We start from the raw sequence: 18390 nt of genomic DNA on the forward strand, positions 1-18390 counted from the left end.
GTCCAGTTGCCAAAGTAATGGCCCTGTCCCACTCTACGAGTTCATTCAAGTGCTCTCCAGAGTTTTTTTTAAATCAAACTCGTGGTAAGCACTTAGAATGAACGTAGCGGGTAGGTCGGAGCTCGGGGGCGTCTCTTAGCGGCTCGTAACGCTAACGGCAGGTACTCCCGAAAACGCGGTAAGCTCGGGAAGACTCGTGAAGATTTTTCAACATGTTGAAAAATGGCCACGAGAGCCCCAAGTACCGACGAGCGGCCATTACCGTAAATCTCTGAGTTCGAACCAGGGCAAAGTCGGGAGAACTATTTGAATGAACTCATACAATGGGACAGGGCTTTAAACCTCACATGGCTAGTATTTGACAAGAAAAGAATCATTGAGTAGCAGATGTTGGGGTAAATCCTCAATGACATTTTAGTGGTGCGATATTGTTAGGGTCTACTTTATATATGAAATGGAAACATTTTAAACAATAAATGCCAAATTCTCTCACGATCGGCTTCCATTATAATTCAGCATATTTCAACTTTGCTACAACAGAAAAATAAAGCTATTTTCACCTGCCTATTGGGGTCATGGAAAGAGCGTTCGTGTTGCGGCCCAGTTTTCACCAATCTTTCCACCACCACGCACAAGAAGCACAGGAAGCGCTAGACACACGCCAGTGTATGCAGATGCCGTGAAGTGTGTTCAACTCTGGCTGAACAACTTCTAATCTTGTGTGTGGACTCGAAGAAGTGAACTGTACTGTAAGAAGAAATTCAAGTTCAAGTTCAAGTTACATTTATTGTCACATGCACCAATTGGTACAGTGAGATTTGAGTTATACAGCCATACGAATAAAAAGAGAACACAATACACAATAGAGTTTAACATAAACATCCCCACACTGCGGAATCAATATTCCCACTGTGAGGGAAGGCAATAAAGTTCAGTCATCTTCCTCATTGTTCACCCGTGGTCAAGGCCTTTAAGCCCTCCGCAGTCACTGCTACGAATGGCCCAATGTTTCAGGCCCTCTTGCCGGGAAGATCGAAGCATTGACGTCGGAACGGAAGAACACACTCAGCGGCTTGGAGTTTCCGAATCGGCCACTTCCTACCGGAGACCGCGGCTCCCGAAGCCCACAGGCCGAGCTGGGCAGAGATTCCACGCTGGTGACCCCCCGGCAAGGGGTCCCAAGACGCCGCGATGTTAGAGTCAGCGCCGCCCGCGGCTGGAAGCTCCGCAGACCACAGCTCCACGATGTGAAACAGCTGGCCCAACACTCCAGAGCTCCACACGGCGATCCCCGGTTAGGCATCGCCCGCTCCGCGATAGAATTCAGTGCTGCACCACTGCTGAAGCTCTGGCCGGTCTCCGGCAGGAAAGGCCGCGCCAATCCAGATGGTAGGCCGCGAGGGGCAGCGCAGATGCGGCTCGGAGAAAAGACGCATTCTCGACCAGTTAGTGACTGGGAAACAGTTTTCCCTCTTCCCCCTCCCACCCCCCACATAAAAAAGACTAAAAGACCTCCAGAAACATACTTTTAGACAGGCTGAAAATAATAAAAAGGATGAAAGACGGACGGCTGCTGGCGAGGCTGCCACACATGGCGCCACCCGATGGAATTGCGACCAATTTACCAGCTCTGCTTTTTACCAGCTTTCAGTGAAAAATTAGATGGCAATGAAGTACATATGTTATAACAAAGGAGGCTCTGGTTCAATGTTCTCTCCTGAAATGTGTACAGCTAGACAAAGTCTCAATATTTAAAATCATATTCAATATTGTTTCATACCATGATCTCGAGAAATACCAGATTTGAAAAACGTCTCCAGATTTTTGATGGAAGATCGTGTTATGGTTTACATAATTCAAATACTAAAACTGGCAACGTGTTATGAAGGAAATCATCATTTGCCCAGATATTTTGTCTTTGTATTTCCCGACCCACACAATTTTATCCGCGTGTTCATTTTCCCCAGGGATTTTTCCTACAGCGGCTAGTGGGAAGAGATCTGGTGCAACTTTTCATTCTTTTACAAATAAAAACTGAGCACAGTAAGTTATAGATCAGTTTTACAGCTGCTAAGAAACGTCTGCCTCCACTTCCAAATCAAATAAACGCAGAACTTCAACCCAAGGGATTAGCTCTTATATTCCTGTTGTGTTTTGTTTCGACAATGGTGACTCACAATACTTCCAAAGTTCTGTTTCCATTTGGAAGATTAGTCATTGGTAATGGTGTTATAAAACACTGAATGTAATGTTAAAACTGGAAATTCACCACTCCATCTGTAGACTTTAGACTTTAGAGAAACACCATGGAAACAGGCCCTTCGGCCCACCGATACCAGCGATCATCCCGTACACTAGCACTATCCTACACACTGGGGGCAATTTACAATTTACAGAAGCCAATTAGCCTACAAACCCGTACATTGTTGGAGTGTGGGAGGACACAGGAGAACCCGGAGAAAACCCAAAGTCACAAGGAGAACGTACAAACTTCGCACACACGGTGGTCAGGATCGAACCCGGGTTTCTGGCGCTGTAAGGCTGCAACTCTACCGCTGCGCCGCCGTGCCATCCTATTTAGAACTAAGGGGTGTAGTCTTGGAATAAAGAGATATGATTGAGTCAAGAAATATTTATTTCTGTTCTATTAGTCAGCTCGGCAAAGGGAATATCAGAATGGCACCAGATATTTTTCATCCAAGACCAGCTATTTTAATTAAAATATTAGTTTTATGTTTAACAAGCACAGCGGCTTGTGCACCTCTGAATAGTGTGTGCAGCTGTAAACATGAACCTCTGGATCGCCTTCTTGTCCATAACAAAGCATTCTTCACATAGTGACTGTTAACATGGGGCGGTTGTTGTGCTAACTGATAGATATCCACCCCGACTGTGAACAGTCTCACTAACTTCACCCACATGGACTGTTTTTTTATTTAGCTCCCTAATGGCACAGCCTCCCTCCACTCATTCAAGGTAATTCACTGGTTGAAGGTAGGTGTGTAATGAATTAAAGTAGAGCATCAGCATGAAGACACGTCCATGCATCAACATCTGAGGAACTGGAAGGGACAAGTTCAAACCAGCATTTGATTGGCTTCCAAACATGGGCACATGTGGAAAAGGAGCAGGACATGCGCAGCAGGAATGAGCTATCAAGGGGTGAGCTTCTTCAGGCTTCTTTCCATTAGTTCCAAAGTCTGATGTAAAGTAACATTGGTAGGCAGCAAGGAACAAGTTGCTTGCTTGCCTCTCTTAGAGATAAATGGTGTAAGAATGAATGATACATTATGAATGAATGATACTTTATTGTCACATGAGACAAGTCACAGCGATATACTTTGTTTTGCACACCCAAGGTATGCAAAGAGTCGCCACATAAAGGACGCTGACAAAGCTACACATGTCCCATTTTATCACAATCCATTTTTAACACATTCCATTTGTGGTCCCCCTTTGTTACTGGTGCCCCCCATGCCAGAAGCCAAACGGAACCAATCATTCATGTCTGGCAGTGAGCATCACAACAGGAGCGTTTCATCTGCTAGTTTGGCGATGGCTGGTGATGCTGGTCAACTACTGTGGCTTGTCCAGATATTTGGAAGTGGGGTGCACAGACCTTATCCACACCACAGTGCTGCAGCATGTCGTTTAGCGATACAGCGTGGAAACACATGCTTCGGCTCACGGAGTCCGCGCTGCCCAACGATCCCCGTACACTAGCACTATGCGACACAACACAGACAATTTACAATTTTACCAAGACAATTGGCCTACAAACCTGTACGTCTTTGGAAGCTGGAGCTCCAGGAGAAAACCCACGGGGAGAACGTAGAAATTCTGTACAGACAAGTATCCAGGCTCAGGATTGAACCCAGGTCTCTGGCGCTGTAAGGCTAAACTCTACCGCTGCGCCACCGTGCCACTCTTGTTCTTGCTGCTTTCCCAGAGTGTTGAGACTCTTGCATCAGGCATCAGGCATCAGGACCCAGATGTCCCATGATTTGCTACGTCATGGAAACATAACCCTTTGGGTCTGTTCATCGATTGACTGAGATCGTGGCAGACATAAAATTATGTACATCCCCTCCCACATATCTCTTCCAAAGCAAGAAAAACGTTGCCAATGTAATTACAAACCACAATGGAAATAAACCAATGCAAGTAGGGTCACAAACTCCCACTGTGACTTACAGTCCTGCTAATCTTAAAAGTAATTTAGAGTCTCGGAGGAAATAAAAGAACCACTTCTGTTTGACAGTGTGAAACAAAGGCTTGCACTATTGAAAGAATGTTTGTAACTTAATAAAATTGCACTTCTACTGAACCATTACACTAAAATTGCACTGGGGAGAAACAGTCATAAAAGCAGACAAATCCGAAAACAGATGTACTCATATAAAAAAGATTTGATAATCATAGTGCTTTTGCATTACTGTCCTGTTTACAGTTCTCGCACAGTCTTTGCATATCACAATTAGCAACGCCACAATGCCAATCCAGATCCTTTTGCATATGTGAACAAACACTGTTCTCCTGCAGTAGAGAGATAAATAAAATTGGAGGAAAGGCAACTGGTTTGGTAATTGAAAGGCGTGAAAGAAAACAATGAGAAACTAACTTTTGGCTTACATTTTTGTTTTAGGTTAATTGTGGCGCACTGGTAATGGCCCTAAGGACAAGAAAATTTGGGATTTTATTATTTTATAAATATATTGGAAACAATTTGATGTGCAGCATAGCAAAAGTATGAAAAAATCCTTAAAATTATGATGATTAAAAGCTTCATAAATAGAAAGATAAAAAGAAATGCAAGAAATAAACTATAAGTCTGTAGGACACTTGTTTAATTTAAGATGTTATTACCTTGGCAAAGAAAAATGCTGGCATAAATTTTAACAAGTACTGTCTATATTGGTGTACATAATTAACAGACAAGTGTATCTTAAAGGTAATGGAACTTTTCTTTCTATGGAACATAGAAACATAGAAAATAGGTGCAGGAGGAGGCCATTCGGCCCTTCGAGCCAGCACCGCTATTCATTGTGATCATGGCTGATCGTCCCCTATCAATAACCCATGCCTGCCTTCTCCCCATATCCCTTGACTCCACTAGCCCCTAGAGCTCTATCTAACTCTCTCTTAAATCCATCCAGTGACTTGGCCTCCACCTGTGGCAGGGAATTCCACAAACTCACAACTCTCTGGGCGAAAACGTTTTTTCTCACCTCAGTCTTAAATGACCTCCCCTTTCTTCTAAGACTGTGGCCCCTGGTTCTAGACTCGCCCAACATTGGGAACATTCCTCCTGCATCTAGCTTGGCCAGTCCTTTTATAATTTTATATGTTTCTATAAGATCCCCCTCATCCTTCTAAACTCCAGTGAATACAAGCCTAGTTCTTTTCAATCTTTCCTCATATGTGACTTAATCTGAATGCGTTTAAAATTTCAGGTCCAGAAATATAATATTTAAACATTATGTTACCAGAAGCAAATGGTCATCCAAACCAATGTGGGTAATATTAAAAAGGCTGTGAGGCCTTTACAATTGAATGGCTGACCCACTCTGATTTTAACAGCATTGCCAATGTTGTAAACCTTCACCATTGTGTTCACTAATCAATGGGAAATGGCTCTGATCCAGCAATGTTCTGACACTTGATTATTTACACTCCGCTGCTTTCCACAAGCAGAGTGCAGAACCATTTCAAACAGGAAATCTTGCTTTTTCATTTAGGCTGGTGGGAACTTGACATCGTCCCTTATTCACACATATAAATTTGAATCAAGATATTTCATAGAAAAATTCAGAGATGCAATCAGTAATAGCTAATTAAAAATCATGACTAATTAGTACCTAATGCAGTTCACAGTAAGTCACCAATTCCCTGCTAAGGTCCAAAAGAGTGATGTGCATAATTGGAATTTAAAAATTGGTTCAAGGTTGGTGGGTTGGTTTTGTCTGAGTTCACAAAGAAATGTATAATTGAATTTAAGACTAGACTAAATATTTATCAATCCCACTCTGCCTCAGCAAACCATTGAACTCAGACATTAATGACAATGTTATATAATGAATGCAAGCTCTTCCTATATCCAAACATCAGAATGCCCTTAATTACATTTTCTAAACTCTCAAGCCAGTCAGCATTATCAATCATGTCATTTGAATTTATGGGTTTTCCTAGGCTTTGGGATTATTGTGGTAGCGTTGCAAAGTTTGCATTAGTGTTTGCATCCTTCTAGGTTGGATATTCCTAGTTCATGAGATAATTTATGGCATAATCTTCTCCCAGATCCCCGGGCAAGGACTTGATTAAGTATCACATTACCTGATGTAAGCTATCAATTTTTGCATGCACTATGCCATTTTACCATTGGTAAGAATCTTTTTATAATGTCACGAGATGAGTAAAACTTGTCCAAGAAATAGGCAGCACAAGTGATTTTGTTTAGTTGAGTTTCGAGATACAGCACAGAAACAGGTCCTTTGGTCCACCAAGTCCGAGCCAACCAGCAATCCCTGCACACTAGGGACACACACTAGGGGCTATTTACCATTTTACCAAGCCAATCAGCCTACAAACTTGTACGTCTTTGGAGTGTATGGGAGGAAGCCAGAGCACCCGGAGAAAACCCGGTGGTCACCGGGAGAATGTACAAACTCCATACAGACAGCGCAAGTAGTCAGGATTGAACCTGTCTCTGGCACTGTAAGGCAGCAACTCTACCGCTGTGCCACTGTGCCGCGATGTGCACTGGTCCTGTTATAGCTGGAAGTTCATCTATCACAGCAATTAGAGCAAATCATATTCTCCAACGTCGAATGCCGTGTCATCACAATAATGAAGAACCCATCAAGGACCCAAACAATTGCTTCATCCATGGATTAATGGGGTCTCAGAAAAGGCATCAGACATTACCAGGATCCTTTATCTTCTATTTGAGATGATCAGGAAGAATTTAGGCAGCAGTCACGTCAAGAGTTCCACTGATAAGATTAGAGGGTCATTAAATGGGCATCCCTTGGTGCCTGTGAATTATCTCAGATTTCCCTGTTGATGTGGAGAACCTGCCCCATCCCATTTGGGTTTTGACAAATGGAAAATATTTCAGCATAACCAAGTTTATCCGAAAAATATCTGCACTGCTCCAAACCTGCCCTTCCAACATTTCCACCCTTTGGAACCTGCAGGAATAAGAGTTTCTTTATTCCTTCCTGTTGAGTATTAAATGAGGCCAGATTTAGCACAAACACATTGCATACAAATTGGTAATCACATGCAGTTATGAGATTTGATGTGAGATATTGAGAAATTAAAATAGTATCAATGGAAATGTTATTAAAATTGGGGTTAAAGCTTTAAAACCATGCAAAGGTCATATGCTGCAACTGACTCATTGTCAACTGACCTCTTTCTCATCAGATTCATGGGGTCCAATAAAGGGAAAATAATCCCCAACACTGCCTTCCCACTGATGAGAGAGCAGGAATCATCCAAATTTACAGTCACAGAGATTTAGCTGAATCACATAATTATTATCTGCCAATTAAGAAGAAACTGGCATGAAATTCATAATTTTAACAAAATTACATCTGCATAAATTTGATTTCATTAATAAATTGTGCCATACTAAAACCAGTTTCACTCATTAAATCATCCCCCAAGCCACACAACCTACTCCAACATAACTGAAATAATGGACTATGTTTCCAACAATTGTGCTCCGTACTGCACATACTTGGAAGCATGGTTTTTGCACTATTATTGTTTTATATTTCTCTCTCTCCCTCTCTCTCTATATATATATATGTGTGTGTGTGTGTGTGTGTGTGTGTGTGTGTGTGTGTGTGTGTGTGTGTGTGTGTGTGTGTGTGTGTGTGTGTGTGTGTGTGTGTGTGTGTGTGTGTGTGTGTATTCATATGCACAATATGGTTATATATAGTTCAGAAGTTAATAAAATATATATAGATATATAATATATCATATATAGTTCATATATATATAATAGTTCATAAGTTCTGAGAGCGTAATTAGGCTGTTTGGCCAATCAAGTCTACTCCATCATTCAATCATGGCTAGAGTACCAAGTTTACATATCTGTTGTGCTGCTGCAAGTAAGAATTTCATTGTTCTTTTTGGGACATGACAATAAAACACTCTTGACTCTTGTGACCATTCAATTAAGACTTTCTAATTGTGCTCATTTGCTCAGGCAAAAGTGATCAGCAGGGTGCCTCCTAAAGTGTATCAATTTCTTTAAATGAAGAACCCATCTATTCCTCACCGACATAAAAAACGATTAGGGCACGTCATTGTAACGAGGAAATTATTCAGATTAGGTTTTTTCAAGTCATTTTCAATAAATTGATTGGTGTCCTCATGTATGGAATTAGGCACCTTTATTTAAATATATATTTTCCATGGCAAACCCAAGTTCATCTGTATTAATAAACCTGTCACTCTTAAATTATAATTTGATCAAATAATTGTGATCAGTTTGGTAGGTACACAAAAAAGCTGGAGAAACTCAGCGGGTGCACCAGCATCTATGGAGCGAAGGAAATATGCAACGTTTCGGGCTGAAACCCTTCTTCAGACGGATTGTAATGTTGTCTGATTGTATTAAAGGTAGATACCAAATGCTGGGGTAACTTAGCGGATCAGGCAGCATCTCTGGAGAGAGGATATGGGTGATGTTTCGGGTCGACACCCTTCTTTAGATTGCCTAATTGTATTTATGGATAAGAATTGTTACGTTTGTGACAATGCAAATAGGTTTGTTTATTACTGAGTATATTAAACCCATGGATATAGAACTGTCATTCCACAGGACAATTACATCACACAAAGAGTTAATTCGGTCCATCGATCATATGCCTGCTGACAGTGAAGCAAAACTGTCTGCCCTGTTCCTTCCATCTTTCTCCAGAGCACAGCAAATTACTCCCTCTGAAGTCTTAGACATAGACATAGAAAATAGGTGCAGGATTAGGCCATTCGGGCCTTCGAGCCTGCACCGTCATTCAATATGTTCATGGCTGATCATCCAACTCAGTATCCTGTACCTGCCTTCTCTCCATACCCCCTGATCCCTTTAGCCACAAGGGCCACATCTAACTCCCTCTTAAATATAGCCAATGAACAGGCCTCAACTACATTCTGTGGCAGAGAATTCCAGAGATTCACCACTCTCTGTGTAAAAAATGTTTTTCTCATCTCAGTCCTAAAAGATTTCCCCTTTATCCTTAAACTGTGACCCCTTGTTCTGGGCTTCCCCAACATCAGGAACAATCTTCCTGCATCTAGTCTGTCCAACCCCTTAAGAATTTTGTAAGTTTCTATAAGATCCCCCCTCAATCTTCTAAATTCTAACGAGTACAAGCCGAGTCTATCCAAACTTTCTTCATATGAAAGTCCTGACATCCCAGGAATCAGTCTGGTGAACCTTCTTTGTACTCCCTCTATGCCAAGAATGTCCTTCCTCAGATTAGGAGACCAAAACTGTACGCAATACTCCAGGTGTGGTCTCACCAAGACACTGTACAACTGCAGTAGAACCTCCCTGCCCCTTTACTCAAATCCTTTTGCTATGAATGCTAACATACCATTCACTTTCTTCACTGCCTGCTGCACCTGCATGCCTACTTTCAATGACTGGTGTACCATGACACCCAGGTCTCGTTGCATCTCCCCTTTTCCTAATCGACCAGATAAAAGTCTACTTTCCTGTTTTTGCCACCAAAGGGGATAACCTCACATTTATCCACATTATACTGCATCTGCCATGCATTTGCCCACACACCCAGCCTATCCAAGTCATCTTGCAGCCTCCTAGCATCCTCCTCACAGCTAACACTGCCCCCCAGCTTCGAGTCATCTGCAAACTTGGAGATGTTGCATTCAATTCCCTCGTCCAAATCATTAATATATATTGTAAATAGATGGGGTCCCAGCACTGAGCCTTGCGATACCCCACTAATCACTGCCTGCCATTCTGAAAAGGACCCATTAACTCCTACTCTTTGCTTCCTGTTTGCCAGCCAGTTCTCTATCCACATCAATACTGAACCCCCAATACCGTGTGCTTTAAATTTGTATACTAATCTCTTATGTGGGACCTTGTCAAAAGCCTTCTGAAAGTCCAGATATAACACATCCACTGGTTCTCCCTTAACTGGTTCTGATAGAAACAGTTTACTAATATTGATTCAATCGAAACAAGCCATTCTCATGCGCACATTTCCTTTCTTTTCTCCAAGGAGAACAACTCCAAGTTTTCCTGTCTACATTTATAGCTGAAACCCCTCATCTCTGGAACCATTCTCATAAAATCCTTTCTGCACTCTCACTAGGGCTCTTACATCTTCCCTAACATGTGGTGACCAGAATTGGACACGATATTCTATTTGTAGTCTGAGTAACCTGCTTGTTCTTGTACTTAATGCCTCGACACAGCATTCCATTTGATTTACTCACACCCCTCTCTCAAAATCATCTTCCACTTCCAAGGATACATGTATGTGCATATCCAGCCCTCTGTTCATGCACACCCTTTGAAACTGTGTACATCTTGTCTATTTTCTTGTTCTTTTTGAACTTTTCAAAAAACAGGCAAAGGACTGCTACTAATAATATTTTCCGTGCGGTTCCCAAAGGTTTTTGTCAGTCTCCCTTCCTGTTTCCACTACCTGCAACCTCCGGCAACCACCTGCAACCTCTGGGAACCGCACGGAAACCTTGGGTGGGACGCAAACTCCCCAGAGGTTTCCGTTCAGGTTTCCTAAGTGGGACAGGGGCATGACATTCATTTTAATTAAAAAAGTCAAAAGAAATCTAAAATGTTAAAATGTATACAGTATAATTTCAAGATCTTTATTTCTTTCATTATAGTGATGGTTAACAAATATGTATCTATTTCAATAGCATCATCTCAAGAATACCAATTTTTTTACCTTTTATCTATATAGAAACATAGAAACATAGAAAGTAGGTGCGAGAGTAGACCACCAGGTCCGTCGAGCCCGCACCGCCATTCGCTCATGGCTGAACACTAAACAGACACACTTACCCACAAACAGTAGACACAAGACACAGAACACAAGACACTACCCTCCCCTTTATACCGCTATCACCCCTCTCCACCCCAAGAACCTCGTGATCTCCTGGGGGAGGCAAAAAAACGGATAAAAACCCAGGTCCAATTCGGGAAAAAAATCCGGGAAATTCCTCTCCGACCCCAATCCAGGCGATCGACACTTGTCCAGGAGATCACTCAGGTCTTACTATACTAACCATACCTAGGTCCATATCCCTGCCCTCTCCCCGTAGCCCCTTATCCCCTTGGCAGCTAAAAAACCATCTATTTTAGTCTTAAATATATTTAAAGTTTCTGCTTCCACTGCTCCCTGGGGCAGTGAATTCCATAAATTAACCACCCTCTGGGTGAAGAAGTTCTTCCTCATCTCAGTTTTAAAAGAGCCCCCCCTTATTCTGCAACTATGTCCCCTAGTTCTAGTTTCCCCGATCATTGGGAACATCCTCGGTGCATCCACCCGATCAAGGCCCCTCACGATCTTATATGTTTCAATGAGATCGCCTCTCATTCTTCTAAACTCCAAAGAGTAGAGTTCCAGCCTACTTAACCTTTCCTCATATGTCAATCCCCTCATTGCAGGAATTAATCTTGTAAACCTTCGCTGCACTGCCTCCAGGGCTAGTACATCCTTTCTTAAGTATGGACCCCAGAACTGTACACAGTATTCCAAATGTGGTCTCACTAATACTGTGTACAGCTGCAGCAAGACCTCCGTGTTTTTATACTCAATCCCCCTAGCAATAAAGGCCAAAACTCCATTGGCCTTCCTGATTGCTTGCTGCACCTGCATACTAACTTTTAGTGATTCATGTACTAATACCCCTAGATCCCTTTGCGTTGCATTACAACGCAGCTCCTCCTCATTTAGAAAATAACTTGCCCTATCATTTTTTTTCCCAAAGTGAATGACTTCACATTTATTAGTATTAAATTTCATCTGCCAAGTTGTTGCCCACTCACCTAGCTTATCTATATCCTTTTGCAGACTCTTCCTATCCTCCTCATCCCCTACTTTTCCTCCCATTTTTGTATCGTCCGCAAATTTTGATATATTACACTTGGTTCCCTCCTCCAAATCATTTATATAAATTGTGAACAACTGGGGTCCCAGCACCGACCCTTGCGGAACCCCGCTAGTTACCGGTTGCCATCCCGAGTATGAACCATTTATCCCCACTCTCTGCTTCCTATTTGTTAGCCAATCCTCTACCCATGCTAATATATTACCCCCAATCCCATAATTTTTTATTTTTAGCAATAGTCTCTTATGTGGCACCTTGTCAAAAGCCTTTTGGAAGTCCAAGTATACCACATCCACCGGTTCCCCTTTATCCACCCGGGTTGTTACTTCCTCAAAGAATTCGAGCAGATTCGTTAAACAGGACTTCCCCTTCACAAAACCATGCTGGTTCTGTCCGATGAAGTCATGTTTATCCAAGTGCCCCGTTAGTGTTTCTTTAATAATTGTCTCTAACATTTTACCCACCACCGATGTTAGACTAACCGGTCTATAGTTACCCGCCTTCTGTTTACTTCCTTTTTTAAATATAGGTGTTACATTGGCCATTTTCCAATCCACTGGGACCGTTCCTGCCTCCAGGGAGTTTTGGAAAATTATCACCAATGCATCCACAATCCCCACCGCTATCTCCCTCAAGACCCTTGGATGTAATCCATCAGGCCCAGGGGATTTATCCTCCTTCAGTCTCATTAATTTCCCTAATACCACCTCCTTGGTGATCTTAATAGTATTTAGCTCCTCCATTCCTACCGCCCCCTGTTTATCCAGCGTTGGAATATTTTTTGTGTCTTCTATGGTGAAGACTGATACAAAATACTCGTTTAATGCCTTTGCCATTTCCATGTTCCCCACCAACAACTCTCCAGTCTCACCCTCCAATGGACCAACGTTCACCTTAGCCACCCTTTTTCTTTTTATATAGCTATAAAAACTCTTACTATTAGTTTTTATGTTGTTCGCTAAATTCCTTTCATAGTCTATTTTCCCCGTCTTAATTAATCTCTTAGTTATTTTTTGCTGACCTTTAAATGCTTCCCAATCCTCTACCCTCCCACTATCTCTGGCTACCTTATATGCCCTTGCCTTCAGCCGAATACTATCCTTTATAGTTTTACTGAGCCATGGCTGACTGTTCTTACCCTTACCCCTTTTTTTCTTCATAGGAATAAATTTTTCTTGAAGGTTATACAGTATACCCTTAAACGTACACCACTGCTCATGTACCGTCTTATTCTTGAGTCTGCTATCCCAGTCAACTTTGATCAGCTCAGTCCTCATACCTTCATAATCCCCCTTATTTAGACTAAGCACCCTAGCCTGAGTTTCAACCTGCTCCCCTTCTATTTGAATATGGAATTCGACCATATTGTGGTCACTTGTTCCCAACGAGTCCCTAACTATGACATTTTTAATTAATCCTGCTTCATTACACAGAACCAGATCCAAGATTGCCTCCCCCCTTGTCGGTTCTGTGACATACTGTTCTAGGAACCCGTCTCTAATACATTCTATAAACTCTTCCTCTAGTCTACCCTGCCCAGTTTGGTTTGCCCAATTAATATGAAAATTGAAGTCCCCCATGATTACAGCAGTTCCCTTTTTACATGCGTCAACTATTTGCAGATTTATGTTCTGACTAACAGCGTCACAGCTATTTGGAGGTCTATAAATTACACCCACTAGTGTTTTTTTCCCCTTATTATTCTCTATCTGTACCCAAGCTGTTTCACTATCCTGATCCTTCAACGCAATATCCTTCCTCTCTATTGCCGTTATTCCCTCCCTTATTAAAAGGGCCACCCCTCCTCCCTTTCTTTCCTGTCTATCTTTCCTAATTGTCGAGTACCCCTCTATATTTAACTCCCAGTCCTGATCCCCTTGCAGCCATGTCTCCGTAATGGCCACGATATCATAACTATATATACTTAATTGCACCGTTAATTCATTTATCTTATTACGAATACTCCGTGCGTTTAGATAAAGCACTTTCAGATGATTTTTACTACCCTTCCTTTCCATTTTTGCCCCTTTTACATCTAGAGCTTTATCTTCACACATTCTGTCTCCTGTCACATTTTGACTTTCCGCTTCCCCACTGATACCCTGCTCTATTTCCTCTACCCCTGCCGTTATTACCCCCCTTGATACCTCCCCCCGCTACTTAGTTTAAAGACCTCTCTACTGCCCTAGTTATATGATTTGCCAGGACCCCAGTCCCAGCACCGTTCAGGTGAAGTCCGTCCTTACAGAACAGATCCCCCCTGTCCCAGTACTGGTGCCAGTGGCCCAAGAAACCAAACCCATTATTCCCACACCAGTCTTTGAGCCACGCATTTAGCTTTCTAATTTTACGTACCCTCGCCGATTTGGCCCGTGGCTCAGGTAGCAATCCGGAGATCAGTACCCTCGAGGTTCTGCTTTTTAATTTATTCCCTAACTGCTCAAACTCCTTCAGCAGATCCTCCTTCCTCGTCCTTCCTATGTCATTGGTCCCCACATGGACCACGACCACTGGATCCTCCCCCTCCCACTGCAAATTTCTCTCCATTAACAGCAGTAATGTTCATAAGGATATGTGAACGCAGGAGAGGGGAGTTGAGTGTGGCAGATATTGCCTCAAGACTATTCTGCCATTCAGCAAGTCATGGGTGATCTGACTTTTAAAGGCCTGTCTTACTGCGGCGACCTAATTGGTGACTTTAGAAGAGTTTAGGAGAGTTTGAAAAAGTGTCATGTTGAAGACCTCCTTCGACTATGTTGAAGACTAGCTTCGACTAGCTTCGGGAAAATTGGACACCGAATAGTGGAGAGTGAAGACGACCTCTTTCGATCTCCTTCGACCTTCCTTCGACTATGTTGAAGACTATCTACGACTACCTTCGACTACCTTCGATTGCCTTCGACTACGCTTGATTACCTACGAACCCGACCTACTTCGACTAAACCAAAGAGTAAAAAAAATATCGATTTTTTTCCATGGCGACCTTTTTTTACTCGCGGGCATTTTTCAGCATGTTGAAAAATACGCCACGACCTAGCTGAGGCCTCGAGTACGCTGGGGACTACTCTCGAGCACGAAGGAGAGTTACAAAGACCTCCTAGGACCTCGTGTTGACCATGCTGCGAGTATGAGTCGAGGGCAAACTCTTCTGAACTCACGGATTAAGTCGCCGCAGTGGGACAGCCCCTTTAGCCTCATCTCCACTTTACTGTTAATCCCCATTAATCTTTTTTTCTTCTGCAGTCCATGAATCTATTTATTTCAACGTTCAACATACTCAACATCCAGCACTCCTGGGCTTGAAAGTTCCAAAGATTCACAGCATTCTGAAAGAAGAAATTGGTGTTCATACTACTCCAGTATCACCTTTCATTCACCATGCCCTCAATATCACTATGGTTAAGAATGACAATAGACAATAGGTGCAGGAGTAGGCCATTCGGCCCTTCGAGCCAGCACCGCTGAATGTGGATATCAGTTCTCCGCAGCTGGCTACCTAATAATGCTCTCTCTCCATTCAATGCTACCATGTTCCCATTCTTCTGCAAGAGATGCCTCTGAATTGTGTTGTTCAATTGGGAATTGAAAAGAAGAAGTTAAAACTACATTCACCTTGTAGGTTTCAAGAGGACCATTTCCCAAAAAAGGCCCCATCCTTTCAAACTATCAAATAAGGACATTTAGGAAGGAGTTTAAAATAATTTGAAAAGTGATTTATAAATGTAATTGCACATTATGTTTCCATCAATGATATAATGAAATGCTTAGGTTTTAAGAACAGTTATTTAAAATCTTACTTCTAATTGTGGTTTTAATTTATAGTAGAGATCACGTACGCGTTAACACGTAATAGGCATAGAATTAGGCCATTCGACCCACCGAGTCTCCTCCGCCATTCAATCATAGCTGATCTCTACCTCCTAATCCCATCTTCCTGCCTTCTCCCCATAGATCTGATGTACGTGTTTAAAAGTGGATTTTTACCTTTGTTTACTCGTTATATACCACTAATATAGGCTTAATAAAACAACCAAGGGTTTTTAGGGTGTTTAGGGCCATATGGTGCCTATGAGGTATGTGTTGTGTCGAACAGAAACATATAACGGGTCAATCTCCCATATGGTCTAGCGGTTAGGATTCCTGGTTTTCACCCAGGCGGCCCGGGTTCGACTCCCGGTATGGGAATTGAAACTTTGGAGGGTTATGGTCTGAGTGCAGGTAGATGGGACTAGGTGAGAGTAAGAGTTCGGCACAGACTAGAAGGGCTGAGATGGCCTGTTTCCGTGCTGTAATTGTTATATGGTTATAATGACAATTTTTTAATTTTTTAATATCTGGAATACCGTTGTACAAATGAACAACAGTAAGAGTCTCGTAGAAACAAGGAATTGCAGATGCTGGTTTATACCACAGATAGACACAAAGTGCTGGAGTAACTCAACGGGTCAAGCAGCATCTCTGGAGAAAAAGGGTGGGTGATGTTTCAGGTTGGGATAATTCTGAAAGTATGGAAGTATGGGGTTGTGGTGGGGGGGGAGGGGTGGTGAAGACCTGAAGGCAAGAAAAGTCCAGGACCATTGAATTCTCTTATTTTAAGTCAACTCTACTTACACTCCTTCCCCCTTCCTCCACCCTAGTTATTTTAGCAGGTTCACAGTTCTCCACATTGTTTCCCTATTGCAAGCACATCTTCACCAGCCAACAATGGGCTTACATAGAAACATAGAAACATAGCAACATAGAAAATAGGTGCAGGAGGAGGCCATTCAGCCCTTTGAGCCAGCACCGCCATTCATTGGGATCATGGCTGATTGTCCCCTATAAATAACCCATGCCTGCCTTCTCCCCATATTCCTTGACTCCACAAGCCCCTAGAGTTCTATCTAATTCTCTCTTAAATCCTTCCAGTGACTTGGCCTCCACTGCCCTCTGTGGCAGGGAATTCCATAAATTCACAACTCTCTGGGTGAAACTCGCTGGCTTTGATAGGTCCTGGTCTTTTCTCGCCTCCAGCTCTTCACCCCCAACCCCTAATTTCAGTCTCAAGAAGGGTCCCAACCCAAAATGTCAGCCATCCATTTTCTTCAGAGATGCTGACTGACCCACTGCTACTCCAGGAGTTTATGTCTACCTTATAGTAAGAGTCTTAATTGTTAATTTCTCTTTGAGAAACAATTAGAAGTAAAATGTGGTCAAATGATGTTGAGGAAAATGAGCACGAGCATCCTTCATCTTTAGCAAGTCCCTCAACGTCAAGAGTAACCAACTACCATCTAGTTCCATGGGTGTCTAGATGCCTGAGGAGTTCTATCTGTGATCCACTGACCAGTAGAGCTGTGGCAAGGTGGATACTTTGGGGGATTCTATACTCCTTCCATGTTGTCATTTGGCATCCATGTGCTTCCTTCAAAGAATTGTGAGATCCTCAGTGCATGCCCAGATTCCTACCTTATAATGACAAAGAAGGAAGTCATTCTGCCCATGGGATCCATGCCTGTTTCTAGGAGACTAATCTCTTTCATCCCATTTCCCCTACTCATTTCCCTGTATATTTGTGCTCATTCTCCACTTTGAGCAGTCACGGTCCAGGAATTCCTAGGAGTTGACTTGGATGTTATATTTCTTCAAGGAAGATGTCCTTTAAGTGTTTTCCCTTGTTACATTTTACCCTCCTGCCATGGAGAAGCTCAGGGAATAGTGCTTCTTTCAGGAATCTGGCGTCAGGCATGCAAGCAAACGCTTCAGAGATGGCTGAGCAGAATTGGAACTGGGACACCGCCCTGATAGAAGATACTGATTTTGGTTCACTTATCCTGCCAGTGAATTTGGAGAATTTTACATAGTCAGCCATAATGGGCGGCACAGTGCTCTGGCGGTAGAGTTGCTGCCTTGCAGCGCCAGAGACCCGGGTTTGATCCTAACTACGGGTGTGGTCTGTACAGAGTTTATACGTTCTCCCAGTGACCGCATGGGTTTACTCCAGGTGCCCTGGTTTCCTCTCACATTCCAAAGATGTTCAGGTTTGTAGGCTATAGGGTGATCGCTGGGCGGTGCAGACTCAGTGTATAGGGTGACCACTGGGCGGTGCAGACTAAGTGGGCCAAAGGGCCTGTTTCTGTGCTGTATCTCTAAAGTCTAAAGTCCAATGATATTGCAACTCCAATCTGACCAATCCCATTCATATGGAAGGAAGAATTGAATGATTTTGACTACTGAAAATTGGCAGTGGTCTGCTTTAGGTCCTTGTTTCCAAAGCATACCAGAGGG

The 18390-nt window shown here is 42.7% G+C and overlaps 1 non-coding gene across 1 annotated transcript; it reads left to right on the forward strand.

Moving 5' to 3' along the window:
* The first annotated feature begins 16236 nt into the window (after nt 1-16236).
* trnae-uuc lies at nt 16237-16308 on the forward strand. The gene has a single exon. It is a non-coding gene; the product is annotated as a tRNA-Glu (tRNA).
* The last annotated feature ends 2082 nt before the right edge of the window (nt 16309-18390 follow it).

Source organism: Amblyraja radiata, chromosome 6 (assembly GCF_010909765.2).
Source record: "Amblyraja radiata isolate CabotCenter1 chromosome 6, sAmbRad1.1.pri, whole genome shotgun sequence".
NCBI classification, from domain to species: domain Eukaryota; kingdom Metazoa; phylum Chordata; class Chondrichthyes; order Rajiformes; family Rajidae; genus Amblyraja; species Amblyraja radiata.